A 13,942-nucleotide genomic window follows, 5' to 3' on the forward strand; every position below is an offset into this window, starting at 1 on the left:
CTGTGACTCAGTAATAGTCGCCTTTAGATATTCCATTTTCATAGAGCCATCATGGAAGTGATGAATGAGACACAGTGACTCCAAAAGCAAATGTTGACAGCAGTAATAGAAAGTACAGATTTTGGTTGGCTTGTAGTACTTGCCCAGAGTTAGAAAATGAAGAAACGTCCGGGGTCAGATTCGAACCTACGACCTCTGGTCTTGAGGCCCAGCTCTCTGTCCACTGAGCCCCTCAGCTGCGCTCCAACTTCCTTTTCCTGAACTACTCAAGGGTTTTCAACTTTCCCAGGGTTGGTTGGTTTCGGTGTTTGGTAGCTAGGAGCCTGACTACATGGCTTCAAGGCTAAATGGCCACAGGTGCCCAGGCTATTTGGCTTGCTGGAGGCTTCATTCATTAGGACACTCAAAAGGCCTGCTGATCTGAACCATGGACTTCAGGAGAAGCCTGAGCTTCACAAAGCTTCCTTTGACAAAGGGCACTCCATCAACAAGTGCCTTCTTCTTCTGGGACAAGCACAATGGAGAAGCTGGGGAAATAGCTAATCGGTGCAAGTCCCAGCTGATTCAACCCTTTCTGCTGAGCCTCTCTTCCTTCCCTCCGTGGCCACAAAAAGCTCTGCTGAAAACAAGCCATAACCCTTCATGAGGAAGCTCTTCAGTGGATTGATTTCCAAAGGTGCTGCCTGAGGATAGAAGGAAGGACTTCCCCAAAAGGTCCCCAGGGAGGTACCTGAACTAAAGAAAGAGTCCATACTGTATCCATACCTGCTATTACCCAGCTCTCTTTGTGGTCCCAGGATGGCTCCGATCTGAATAGAGCTCAACAGGTGGAACTGCATAAGGAGGATACCAGCAGAGACCAGCTTGACAATAGGAAAGAACTTCCTTGGGGAGCAAAATTGGAACTGCCACCTATGGTCATAGAGCCAGACAGGTAGTGGAGAGATTTCTATCATTTCCATTGCCTGAGAGGGATGTCCAATAATAATTCCTTTCTTGGCTTCTATTTTTAATATTAAAGGGATTTCTCAACCCCAGGACGAATATTTTTTTCTTTTAGATGTTAATTATATTGTTTTAAAATGTTAATTCTATTCATCGATGCCAGTCAAGTTATTTCTTTTTTTTAAACCCTTATATATATACTGTATATTATATATATATGTATATGTATATGTATGTATATGTATATGTATATATATGTATATATATATACTGTGTATTGGCTCCAAGGCAGAAGAGTGGTAAGGGCTAGGCAATGGGGGTCAAGTGACTTGCCCAGGTTCACACAGCTGGGAAGTGGCTGAAGCCGGATTCGAACCTAGGACCTCCCACCTCTAGGCTTGGCTCTCAATCCACTGAGCTACCCAGCCTCTCAATCCACTGAGCTAACCAGCCACCCACCCACCCCCTTAGGATTCTTTACAATATCTAATGATAAATGGTTCTCACGATCAATTTAAGTGTTCATTGAGGAACTTTGTATGGAAATTGAAGTTATGGATCACGAACAAAAGCAAATAATCTCAAACTACAACTCTGCTGTGACTCAGTAATAGTCACCTTTAGATATTCCATTTTCATAGAGCCATCATGGAAGTGATGAATGAGACACAGTGACTCCAAAAGCAAATGTTGACAGCAGTAATAGAAAGTACAGATTTTGGTTGGCTTGTAGTACATGCCCAGAGTTAGAAAATGAAGAAACGTCCGGGGTCAGATTCGAACCTACGACCTCTGGTCTTGAGGCCCAGCTCTCTGTCCACTGAGCCACTCAGCTGCGCTCCAACTTCCTTTTCCTGAACTACTCAAGGGTTTTCAACTTTCCCAGGGTTGGTTGGTTTCTTTGTTTGGTAGCTAGGAGCCTGACTACATGGCTTCAAGGCTAAATGGCCACAGGTGCCCAGGCTATTTGGCTTGCTGGAGGCTTCATTCATTAGGACACTCAAAAAGCCTGCTGATCTGAACCATGGACTTCAGGAGAAGCCTGAGCTTCACAAAGCTTCCTTTGACAAAGGGCACTCCATCAACAAGTGCCTTCTTCTTCTGGGACAAGCACAATGGAGAAGCTGGGGAAATAGCTAATCGGTGCAAGTCCCAGCTGATTCAACCCTTTCTGCTGAGCCTCTCTTCCTTCCCTCCGTGGCCACAAAAAGCTCTGCTGAAAACAAGCCATAACCCTTCATGAGGAAGCTCTTCAGTGGGTTGATTTCAAAAGGTGCTGCCTGAGGATAGAAGGAAGGACTTCCCCAAAAGGTCCCCAGGGAGGTACCTGAACTAAAGAAAGAGTCCATACTGTATCCATACCTGCTATTACCCAGCTCTCTTTGTGGTCCCAGGATGGCTCCGATCTGAATAGAGCTCAACAGGTGGAACTGCATAAGGAGGATACCAGCAGAGACCAGCTTGACAATAGGAAAGAACTTCCTTGGGGAGCAAAATTGGAACTGCCACCTATGGTCATAGAGCCAGACAGGTAGTGGAGAGATTTCTATCATTTCCATTGCCTGAGAGGGATGTCCAATAATAATTCCTTTCTTGGCTTCTATTTTTAATATTAAAAGGATTTCTCAACCCCAGGACGAATATTTTTTTCTTTTAGATGTTAATTATATTGTTTTAAAATGTTAATTCTATTCATCGATGCCAGTCAAGTTATTTCTTTTTTTTAAACCCTTATATATATACTGTATATTATATATATATGTATATGTATATGTATGTATATGTATATGTATATGTATATATATGTATATGTATATATATGTATATATATATATACTGTGTATTGGCTCCAAGGCAGAAGAGTGGTAAGGACTAGGCAATGGGGGTCAAGTGACTTGCCCAGGTTCTCACAGCTGGGAAGTGGCTGAAGCCGGATTCGAACCTAGGACCTCCCACCTCTAGGCTTGGCTCTCAATCCACTGAGCTACCCAGCCGCTCAATCCACTGAGCTAACCAGCCGCCCACCCACCCCCTTAGGATTCTTTACAATATCTCATGATAAATGGTTCTCACGATCAATTTAAGTGTTCATTGAGGAACTTTGTATGGAAATTGAAGTTATGGATCACGAACAAAAGCAAATAATCTCAAACTACAACTCTGCTGTGACTCAGTAATAGTCGCCTTTAGATATTCCATTTTCAAAGAGCCATCATGGAAGTGATGAATGAGACACAGTGACTCCAAAAGCAAATGTTGACAGCAGTAATAGAAAGTACAGATTTTGGTAGGCTTGTAGTACTTGCCCAGAGTTAGAAAATGAAGAAAAGTCTGGGGTCAGATTCGAACCTACGACCTCTGGTCTTGAGGCCCAGCTCTCTGTCCATTGAGCCACTCAGCTGCGCTCCAACTTCCTTTTCCTGAACTACTCAAGGGTTTTCAACTTTCCCAGGGTTGGTTGGTTTCGTTGTTTGGTAGCTAGGAGCCTGACTACATGGCTTCAAGGCTAAATGGCCACAGGTGCCCAGGCTATTTGGCTTGCTGGAGGCTTCATTCATTAGGACACTCAAAAAGCCTGCTGATCTGAACCATGGACTTCAAGAGAAGCCTGAGCTTCACGAAGCTTCCTTTGACAAAGGGAACTCCATCAACAAGTGCCTTCTTCTTCTGGGACAAGCACAATGGAGAAGCTGGGGAAATGGCTAATCGGTGCAAGTCCCAGCTGATTCAACCCTTTCTGCTGAGCCTCTCTTCCTTCCCTCCGTGGCCACAAAAAGCTCAGCTGAAAACAAGCCATAACACTTCATGAGGAAGCTCTTCAGTGGGTTGATTTCCAAAGGTGCTGCCTGAGGATAGAAGGAAGGACTTCCCCAAAAGGTCCCCAGGGAGGTACCTGAACTAAAGAAAGAGTCCATGCTGTATCCACACCTGCTCTTACCCAGCTCTCTTTGTGGTCCCAGGATGGCTCCGATCTGAATAGAGCTCAACAGGTGGAACTGCATAAGGAGGATACCAGCAGAGACCAGCTTGACAATAGGAAAGAACTTCCTTGGGGAGCAAAATTGGAACTGCCACCTATGGTCATAGAGCCAGACAGGTAGTGGAGAGATTTCTATCATTGCCATTGCCTGAGAGGGATGTCCAATAATAATTCCTTTCTTGGCTTCTATTTTTAAAATTAAAGGGATTTCTCAACCCCAGGACGAATATTTTTTTCTTTTAGATGTTAATTATATTGTTTTAAAATGTTAATTCTATTCATCGATGCCAGTCAAGTTATTTCTTTTTTTTAAACCCTTATATATATACTGTATATTATATATATATGTATATGTATATGTATGTATATGTATATGTATATATATGTATATGTATATATATGTATATATATATACTGTGTATTGGCTCCAAGGCAGAAGAGTGGTAAGGGCTAGGCAATGGGGGTCAAGTGACTTGCCCAGGTTCTCACAGCTGGGAAGTGGCTGAAGCCGGATTCGAACCTAGGACCTCCCACCTCTAGGCTTGGCTCTCAATCCACTGAGCTACCCAGCCGCTCAATCCACTGAGCTACCGAGCCGCCCACCCACCCCCTTAGGATTCTTTACAATATCTAATGATAAATAGTTCTCACGATCAATTTAAGTGTTCATTGAGGAACTTTGTATGGAAATTGAAGTTATGGATCACGAACAAAAGCAAATAATCTCAAACTACAACTCTGCTGTGACTCAGTAATAGTCGCCTTTAGATATTCCATTTTCAAAGAGCCATCATGGAAGTGATGAATGAGACACAGTGACTCCAAAAGCAAATGTTGACAGCAGTAATAGAAAGTACAGACTTTGGTTGGCTTGTAGTACTTGCCCAGAGTTAGAAAATGAAGAAAAGTCTGGGGTCAGATTCGAACCTACGACCTCTGGTCTTGAGGCCCAGCTCTCTGTCCACTGAGCCACTCAGCTGCGCTCCAACTTCCTTTTCCTGAACTACTCAAGGGTTTTCAACTTTCCCAGGGTTGGTTGGTTTCGTTGTTTGGTAGCTAGGAGCCTGACTACATGGCTTCAAGGCTAAATGGCCACAGGTGCCCAGGCTATTTGGCTTGCTGGAGGCTTCATTCATTAGGACACTCAAAAAGCCTGCTGATCTGAACCATGGACTTCAGGAGAAGCCTGAGCTTCACGAAGCTTCCTTTGACAAAGGGCACTCCATCAACAAGTGCCTTCTTCTTCTGGGACAAGCACAATGGAGAAGCTGGGGAAATGGCTAATCGGTGCAAGTCCCAGCTGATTCAACCCTTTCTGCTGAGCCTCTCTTCCTTCCCTCCGTGGCCACAAAAAGCTCAGCTGAAAACAAGCCATAACCCTTCATGAGGAAGCTCTTCAGTGGGTTGATTTCCAAAGGTGCTGCCTGAGGATAGAAGGAAGGATTTCCCCAAAAGGTCCCCAGGGAGGTACCTGAACTAAAGAAAGAGTCCATGCTGTATCCACACCTGCTCTTACCCAGCTCTCTTTGTGTTCCCAGGATGGCTCCGATCTGAATAGAGCTCAACAGGTGGAACTGCATAAGGAGGATACCAGCAGAGACCAGCTTGACAATAGGAAAGAACTTCCTTGGGGAGCAAAATTGGAACTGCCACCTATGGTCATAGAGCCAGACAGGTAGTGGAGAGATTTCTATCATTTCCATTGCCTCAGAGGGATGTCCAATAATAATTCCTTTCATGGCTTCTATTTTTAATATTAAAGGGATTTCTCAACCCCAGGACGAATATTTTTTTCTTTTAGATGTTAATTATATTGTTTTAAAATGTTAATTCTATTCATCGATGCCAGTCAAGTTATTTCTTTTTTTAAAACCCTGATATATATACTGTATATTATATATATGTATATGTATATGTATATATATGTATATGTATATATATGTATATATATATACTGTGTATTGGCTCCAAGGCAGAAGAGTGGTAAGGGCTAGGCAATGGGGGTCAAGTGACTTGCCCAGGTTCACACAGCTGGGAAGTGGCTGAAGCCGGATTCGAACCTAGGACCTCCCACCTCTAGGCTTGGCTCTCAATCCACTGAGCTACCCAGCCTCTCAATCCACTGAGCTAACCAGCCACCCACCCACCCCCTTAGGATTCTTTACAATATCTAATGATAAATGGTTCTCACGATCAATTTAAGTGTTCATTGAGGAACTTTGTATGGAAATTGAAGTTATGGATCACAAACAAAAGCAAATAATCTCAAACTACAACTCTGCTGTGACTCAGTAATAGTCGCCTTTAGATATTCCATTTTCAAAGAGCCATCATGGAAGTGATGAATGAGACACAGTGACTCCAAAAGCAAATGTTGACAGCAGTAATAGAAAGTACAGATTTTGGTTGGCTTGTAGTACTTGCCCAGAGTTAGAAAATGAAGAAAAGTCCGGGGTCAGATTCGAACCTACGACCTCTGGTCTTGAGGCCCAGCTCTCAGTCCACTGAGCCACTCAGCTGCGCTCCAACTTCCTTTTACTGAACTACTCAAGGGTTTTCAACTTTCCCAGGGTTGGTTGGTTTCGTTGTTTGGTAGCTAGGAGCCTGACTACATGGCTTCAAGGCTAAATGGCCACAGGTGCCCAGGCTATTTGGCTTGCTGGAGGCTTCATTCATTAGGACACTCAAAAAGCCTGCTGATCTGAACCATGGACTTCAGGAGAAGCCTGAGCTTCACGAAGCTTCCTTTGACAAAGGGCACTCCATCAACAAGTGCCTTCTTCTTCTGGGACAAGCACAATGGAGAAGCTGGGGAAATGGCTAATCTGTGCAAGTCCCAGCTGATTCAACCCTTTCTGCTGAGCCTCTCTTCCTTCCCTCCGTGGCCACAAAAAGCTCAGCTGAAAACAAGCCATAACCCTTCATGAGGAAGCTCTTCAGTGGGTTGATTTCCAAAGGTGCTGCCTGAGGATAGAAGGAAGGACTTCCCCAAAAGGTCCCCAGGGAGGTACCTGAACTAAAGAAAGAGTCCATACTGTATCCATACCTGCTATTACCCAGCTCTCTTTGTGGTCCCAGGATGGCTCCGATCTGAATAGAGCTCAACAGGTGGAACTGCATAAGGAGGATACCAGCAGAGACCAGCTTGACAATAGGAAAGAACTTCCTTGGGGAGCAAAATTGGAACTGCCACCTATGGTCATAGAGCCAGACAGGTAGTGGAGAGATTTCTATCATTTCCATTGCCTGAGAGGGATGTCCAATAATAATTCCTTTCTTGGCTTCTATTTTTAATATTAAAGGGATTTCTCAACCCCAGGACGAATATTTTTTTCTTTTAGATGTTAATTATATTGTTTTAAAATGTTAATTCTATTCATCGATGCCAGTCAAGTTATTTCTTTTTTTTAAACCCTTATATATATACTGTATATTATATATATATGTATATGTATATGTATGTATATGTATATGTATATATATGTATATATATATACTGTGTATTGGCTCCAAGGCAGAAGAGTGGTAAGGGCTAGGCAATGGGGGTCAAGTGACTTGCCCAGGTTGACACAGCTGGGAAGTGGCTGAAGCCGGATTCGAACCTAGGACCTCCCACCTCTAGGCTTGGCTCTCAATCCACTGAGCTACCCAGCCTCTCAATCCACTGAGCTAACCAGCCACCCACCCACCCCCTTAGGATTCTTTACAATATCTAATGATAAATGGTTCTCACGATCAATTTAAGTGTTCATTGAGGAACTTTGTATGGAAATTGAAGTTATGGATCACGAACAAAAGCAAATAATCTCAAACTACAACTCTGCTGTGACTCAGTAATAGTCACCTTTAGATATTCCATTTTCATAGAGCCATCATGGAAGTGATGAATGAGACACAGTGACTCCAAAAGCAAATGTTGACAGCAGTAATAGAAAGTACAGATTTTGGTTGGCTTGTAGTACTTGCCCAGAGTTAGAAAATGAAGAAACGTCCGGGGTCAGATTCGAACCTACGACCTCTGGTCTTGAGGCCCAGCTCTCTGTCCACTGAGCCACTCAGCTGCGCTCCAACTTCCTTTTCCTGAACTACTCAAGGGTTTTCAACTTTCCCAGGGTTGGTTGGTTTCGTTGTTTGGTAGCTAGGAGCCTGACTACATGGCTTCAAGGCTAAATGGCCACAGGTGCCCAGGCTATTTGGCTTGCTGGAGGCTTCATTCATTAGGACACTCAAAAAGCCTGCTGATCTGAACCATGGACTTCAGGAGAAGCCTGAGCTTCACAAAGCTTCCTTTGACAAAGGGCACTCCATCAACAAGTGCCTTCTTCTTCTGGGACAAGCACAATGGAGAAGCTGGGGAAATAGCTAATCGGTGCAAGTCCCAGCTGATTCAACCCTTTCTGCTGAGCCTCTCTTCCTTCCCTCCGTGGCCACAAAAAGCTCTGCTGAAAACAAGCCATAACCCTTCATGAGGAAGCTCTTCAGTGGGTTGATTTCAAAAGGTGCTGCCTGAGGATAGAAGGAAGGACTTCCCCAAAAGGTCCCCAGGGAGGTACCTGAACTAAAGAAAGAGTCCATACTGTATCCATACCTGCTATTACCCAGCTCTCTTTGTGGTCCCAGGATGGCTCCGATCTGAATAGAGCTCAACAGGTGGAACTGCATAAGGAGGATACCAGCAGAGACCAGCTTGACAATAGGAAAGAACTTCCTTGGGGAGCAAAATTGGAACTGCCACCTATGGTCATAGAGCCAGACAGGTAGTGGAGAGATTTCTATCATTTCCATTGCCTGAGAGGGATGTCCAATAATAATTCCTTTCTTGGCTTCTATTTTTAATATTAAAAGGATTTCTCAACCCCAGGACGAATATTTTTTTCTTTTAGATGTTAATTATATTGTTTTAAAATGTTAATTCTATTCATCGATGCCAGTCAAGTTATTTCTTTTTTTTAAACCCTTATATATATACTGTATATTATATATATATGTATATGTATATGTATGTATATGTATATGTATATGTATATATATGTATATGTATATATATGTATATATATATACTGTGTATTGGCTCCAAGGCAGAAGAGTGGTAAGGACTAGGCAATGGGGGTCAAGTGACTTGCCCAGGTTCTCACAGCTGGGAAGTGGCTGAAGCCGGATTCGAACCTAGGACCTCCCACCTCTAGGCTTGGCTCTCAATCCACTGAGCTACCCAGCCGCTCAATCCACTGAGCTAACCAGCCGCCCACCCACCCCCTTAGGATTCTTTACAATATCTCATGATAAATGGTTCTCACGATCAATTTAAGTGTTCATTGAGGAACTTTGTATGGAAATTGAAGTTATGGATCACGAACAAAAGCAAATAATCTCAAACTACAACTCTGCTGTGACTCAGTAATAGTCGCCTTTAGATATTCCATTTTCAAAGAGCCATCATGGAAGTGATGAATGAGACACAGTGACTCCAAAAGCAAATGTTGACAGCAGTAATAGAAAGTACAGATTTTGGTAGGCTTGTAGTACTTGCCCAGAGTTAGAAAATGAAGAAAAGTCTGGGGTCAGATTCGAACCTACGACCTCTGGTCTTGAGGCCCAGCTCTCTGTCCATTGAGCCACTCAGCTGCGCTCCAACTTCCTTTTCCTGAACTACTCAAGGGTTTTCAACTTTCCCAGGGTTGGTTGGTTTCGTTGTTTGGTAGCTAGGAGCCTGACTACATGGCTTCAAGGCTAAATGGCCACAGGTGCCCAGGCTATTTGGCTTGCTGGAGGCTTCATTCATTAGGACACTCAAAAAGCCTGCTGATCTGAACCATGGACTTCAAGAGAAGCCTGAGCTTCACGAAGCTTCCTTTGACAAAGGGAACTCCATCAACAAGTGCCTTCTTCTTCTGGGACAAGCACAATGGAGAAGCTGGGGAAATGGCTAATCGGTGCAAGTCCCAGCTGATTCAACCCTTTCTGCTGAGCCTCTCTTCCTTCCCTCCGTGGCCACAAAAAGCTCAGCTGAAAACAAGCCATAACACTTCATGAGGAAGCTCTTCAGTGGGTTGATTTCAAAAGGTGCTGCCTGAGGATAAAAGGAAGGACTTCCCCAAAAGGTCCCCAGGGAGGTACCTGAACTAAAGTAAGAGTCGATACTGTATCCATACCTGCTCTTACCCAGCTCTCTTTGTGGTCCCAGGATGGCTCCGATCTGAATAGAGCTCAACAGGTGGAACTGCATAAGGTGGATACCAGCAGAGACCAGCTTGACAATAGGAAAGAACTTCCTTGGGGAGCAAAATTGGAACTGCCACCTATGGTCATAGAGCCAGACAGGTAGTGGAGAGATTTCTATCATTTCCATTGCCTGAGAGGGATGTCCAATAATAATTCCTTTCTTGGCTTCTATTTTTAATATTAAAGGGATTTCTCAACCCCAGGACGAATATTTTTTTCTTTTAGATGTTAATTATATTGTTTTAAAATGTTAATTCTATTCATCGATGCCAGTCAAGTTATTTCTTTTTTTTAAACCCTTATATATATGCTGTATATTATATATATATGTATATGTATATGTATGTATATGTATATGTATATATATGTATATGTATATATATGTATATATATATACTGTGTATTGGCTCCAAGGCAGAAGAGTGGTAAGGACTAGGCAATGGGGGTCAAGTGACTTGCCCAGGTTCTCACAGCTGGGAAGTGGCTGAAGCCGGATTCGAACCTAGGACCTCCCACCTCTAGGCTTGGCTCTCAATCCACTGAGCTACCCAGCCGCTCAATCCACTGAGCTAACCAGCCGCCCACCCATCCCCTTAGGATTCTTTACAATATCTAATGATAAATGGTTCTCACGATCAATTTAAGTGTTCATTGAGGAACTTTGTATGGAAATTGAAGTTATGGATCACGAACAAAAGCAAATAATCTCAAACTACAACTCTGCTGTGACTCAGTAATAGTCACCTTTAGATATTCCATTTTCATAGAGCCATCATGGAAGTGATGAATGAGACACAGTGACTCCAAAAGCAAATGTTGACAGCAGTAATAGAAAGTACAGATTTTGGTTGGCTTGTAGTACTTGCCCAGAGTTAGAAAATGAAGAAACGTCCGGGGTCAGATTCGAACCTACGACCTTTGGTCTTGAGGCCCAGCTCTCTGTCCACTGAGCCACTCAGCTGCGCTCCAACTTCCTTTTCCTGAACTACTCAAGGGTTTTCAACTTTCCCAGGGTGGGTTGGTTTCGTTGTTTGGTAGCTAGGAGCCTGACTACATGGCTTCAAGGCTAAATGGCCACAGGTGCCCAGGCTATTTGGCTTGCTGGAGGCTTCATTCATTAGGACACTCAAAAAGCCTGCTGATCTGAACCATGGACTTCAGGAGAAGCCTGAGCTTCACAAAGCTTCCTTTGACAAAGGGCACTCCATCAACAAGTGCCTTCTTCTTCTGGGACAAGCACAATGGAGAAGCTGGGGAAATAGCTAATCGGTGCAAGTCCCAGCTGATTCAACCCTTTCTGCTGAGCCTCTCTTCCTTCCCTCCGTGGCCACAAAAAGCTCTGCTGAAAACAAGCCATAACCCTTCATGAGGAAGCTCTTCAGTGGGTTGATTTCCAAAGGTGCTGCCTGAGGATAGAAGGAAGGACTTCCCCAAAAGGTCCCCAGGGAGGTACCTGAACTAAAGAAAGAGTCCATACTGTATCCATACCTGCTATTACCCAGCTCTCTTTGTGGTCCCAGGATGGCTCCGATCTGAATAGAGCTCAACAGGTGGAACTGCATAAGGAGGATACCAGCAGAGACCAGCTTGACAATAGGAAAGAACTTCCTTGGGGAGCAAAATTGGAACTGCCACCTATGGTCATAGAGCCAGACAGGTAGTGGAGAGATTTCTATCATTTCCATTGCCTGAGAGGGATGTCCAATAATAATTCCTTTCTTGGCTTCTATTTTTAATATTAAAGGGATTTCTCAACCCCAGGACGAATATTTTTTTCTTTTAGATGTTAATTATATTGTTTTAAAATGTTAATTCTATTCATCGATGCCAGTCAAGTTATTTCTTTTTTTTAAACCCTTATATATATACTGTATATTATATATATATGTATATGTATATGTATGTATATGTATATGTATATGTATATATATGTATATGTATATATATGTATATATATATACTGTGTATTGGCTCCAAGGCAGAAGAGTGGTAAGGACTAGGCAATGGGGGTCAAGTGACTTGCCCAGGTTCTCACAGCTGGGAAGTGGCTGAAGCCGGATTCGAACCTAGGACCTCCCACCTCTAGGCTTGGCTCTCAATCCACTGAGCTACCCAGCCGCTCAATCCACTGAGCTAACCAGCCGCCCACCCACCCCCTTAGGATTCTTTACAATATCTCATGATAAATGGTTCTCACGATCAATTTAAGTGTTCATTGAGGAACTTTGTATGGAAATTGAAGTTATGGATCACGAACAAAAGCAAATAATCTCAAACTACAACTCTGCTGTGACTCAGTAATAGTCGCCTTTAGATATTCCATTTTCAAAGAGCCATCATGGAAGTGATGAATGAGACACAGTGACTCCAAAAGCAAATGTTGACAGCAGTAATAGAAAGTACAGATTTTGGTAGGCTTGTAGTACTTGCCCAGAGTTAGAAAATGAAGAAAAGTCTGGGGTCAGATTCGAACCTATGACCTCTGGTCTTGAGGCCCAGCCCTCTGTCCATTGAGCCACTCAGCTGCGCTCCAACTTCCTTTTCCTGAACTACTCAAGGGTTTTCAACTTTCCCAGGGTTGGTTGGTTTCGTTGTTTGGTAGCTAGGAGCCTGACTACATGGCTTCAAGGCTAAATGGCCACAGGTGCCCAGGCTATTTGGCTTGCTGGAGGCTTCATTCATTAGGACACTCAAAAAGCCTGCTGATCTGAACCATGGACTTCAGGAGAAGCCTGAGCTTCACGAAGCTTCCTTTGACAAAGGGCACTCCATCAACAAGTGCCTTCTTCTTCTGGGACAAGCACAATGGAGAAGCTGGGGAAAAGGTTAATCGGTGCAAGTCCCAGCTGATTCAACCCTTTCTGCTGAGCCTCTCTTCCTTCCCTCGGTGGCCACAAAAAGCTCAGCTGAAAACAAGCCATAACCCTTCATGAGGAAGCTCTTCAGTGGGTTGATTTCCAAAGGTGCTGCCTGAGGATAGAAGGAAGGACTTCCCCAAAATGTCCCCAGGGAGGTACCTGAACTAAAGAAAGAGTCCATGCTGTATCCACACCTGCTCTTACCCAGCTCTCTTTGTGGTCCCAGGATGGCTCCGATCTGAATAGAGCTCAACAGGTGGAACTGCATAAGGAGGATACCAGCAGAGACCAGCTTGACAATAGGAAAGAACTTCCTTGGGGAGCAAAATTGGAACTGCCACCTATGGTCATAGAGCCATACAGGTTGTGGAGAGATTTCTATCATTTCCATTGCCTCAGAGGGATGTCCAATAATAATTCCTTTCTTGGCTTCTATTTTTAATATTAAAGGGATTTCTCAACCCCAGGACGAATATTTTTTTCTTTTAGATGTTAATTATATTGTTTTAAATTGTTAATTCTATTCATCGATGCCAGTCAAGTTATTTCTTTTCTTAAAACCCTTATATATATACTGTATATTATATATATGTATATGTATATGTATATATATGTATATGTATATATATGTATATATATATACTGTGTATTGGCTCAAAGGCAGAAGAGTGGTAACGGCTAGGCAATGGGGGTCAAGTGACTTGCCCAGGTTCACACAGCTGGGAAGTGGCTGAAGCCGGATTTGAACCTAGGTCCTCCCACCTCTAGGCTTGGCTCTCAATCCACTGAGCTACCCAGCCGCCCCCCCACCCCCTTATGATTCTTTAAAATATCTAATGATAAATTGTTCTCACGATAAATTTAAGTGTTCATTGAGGAACTTTGTATGGAAATTGAAGTTATGGATCATGAATAAAAGGAAATAATCTCAAACTAC

The sequence above is a fragment of the Monodelphis domestica genome, chromosome 5, assembly GCF_027887165.1.
Source record: "Monodelphis domestica isolate mMonDom1 chromosome 5, mMonDom1.pri, whole genome shotgun sequence".
Classification (NCBI taxonomy): domain Eukaryota; kingdom Metazoa; phylum Chordata; class Mammalia; order Didelphimorphia; family Didelphidae; genus Monodelphis; species Monodelphis domestica.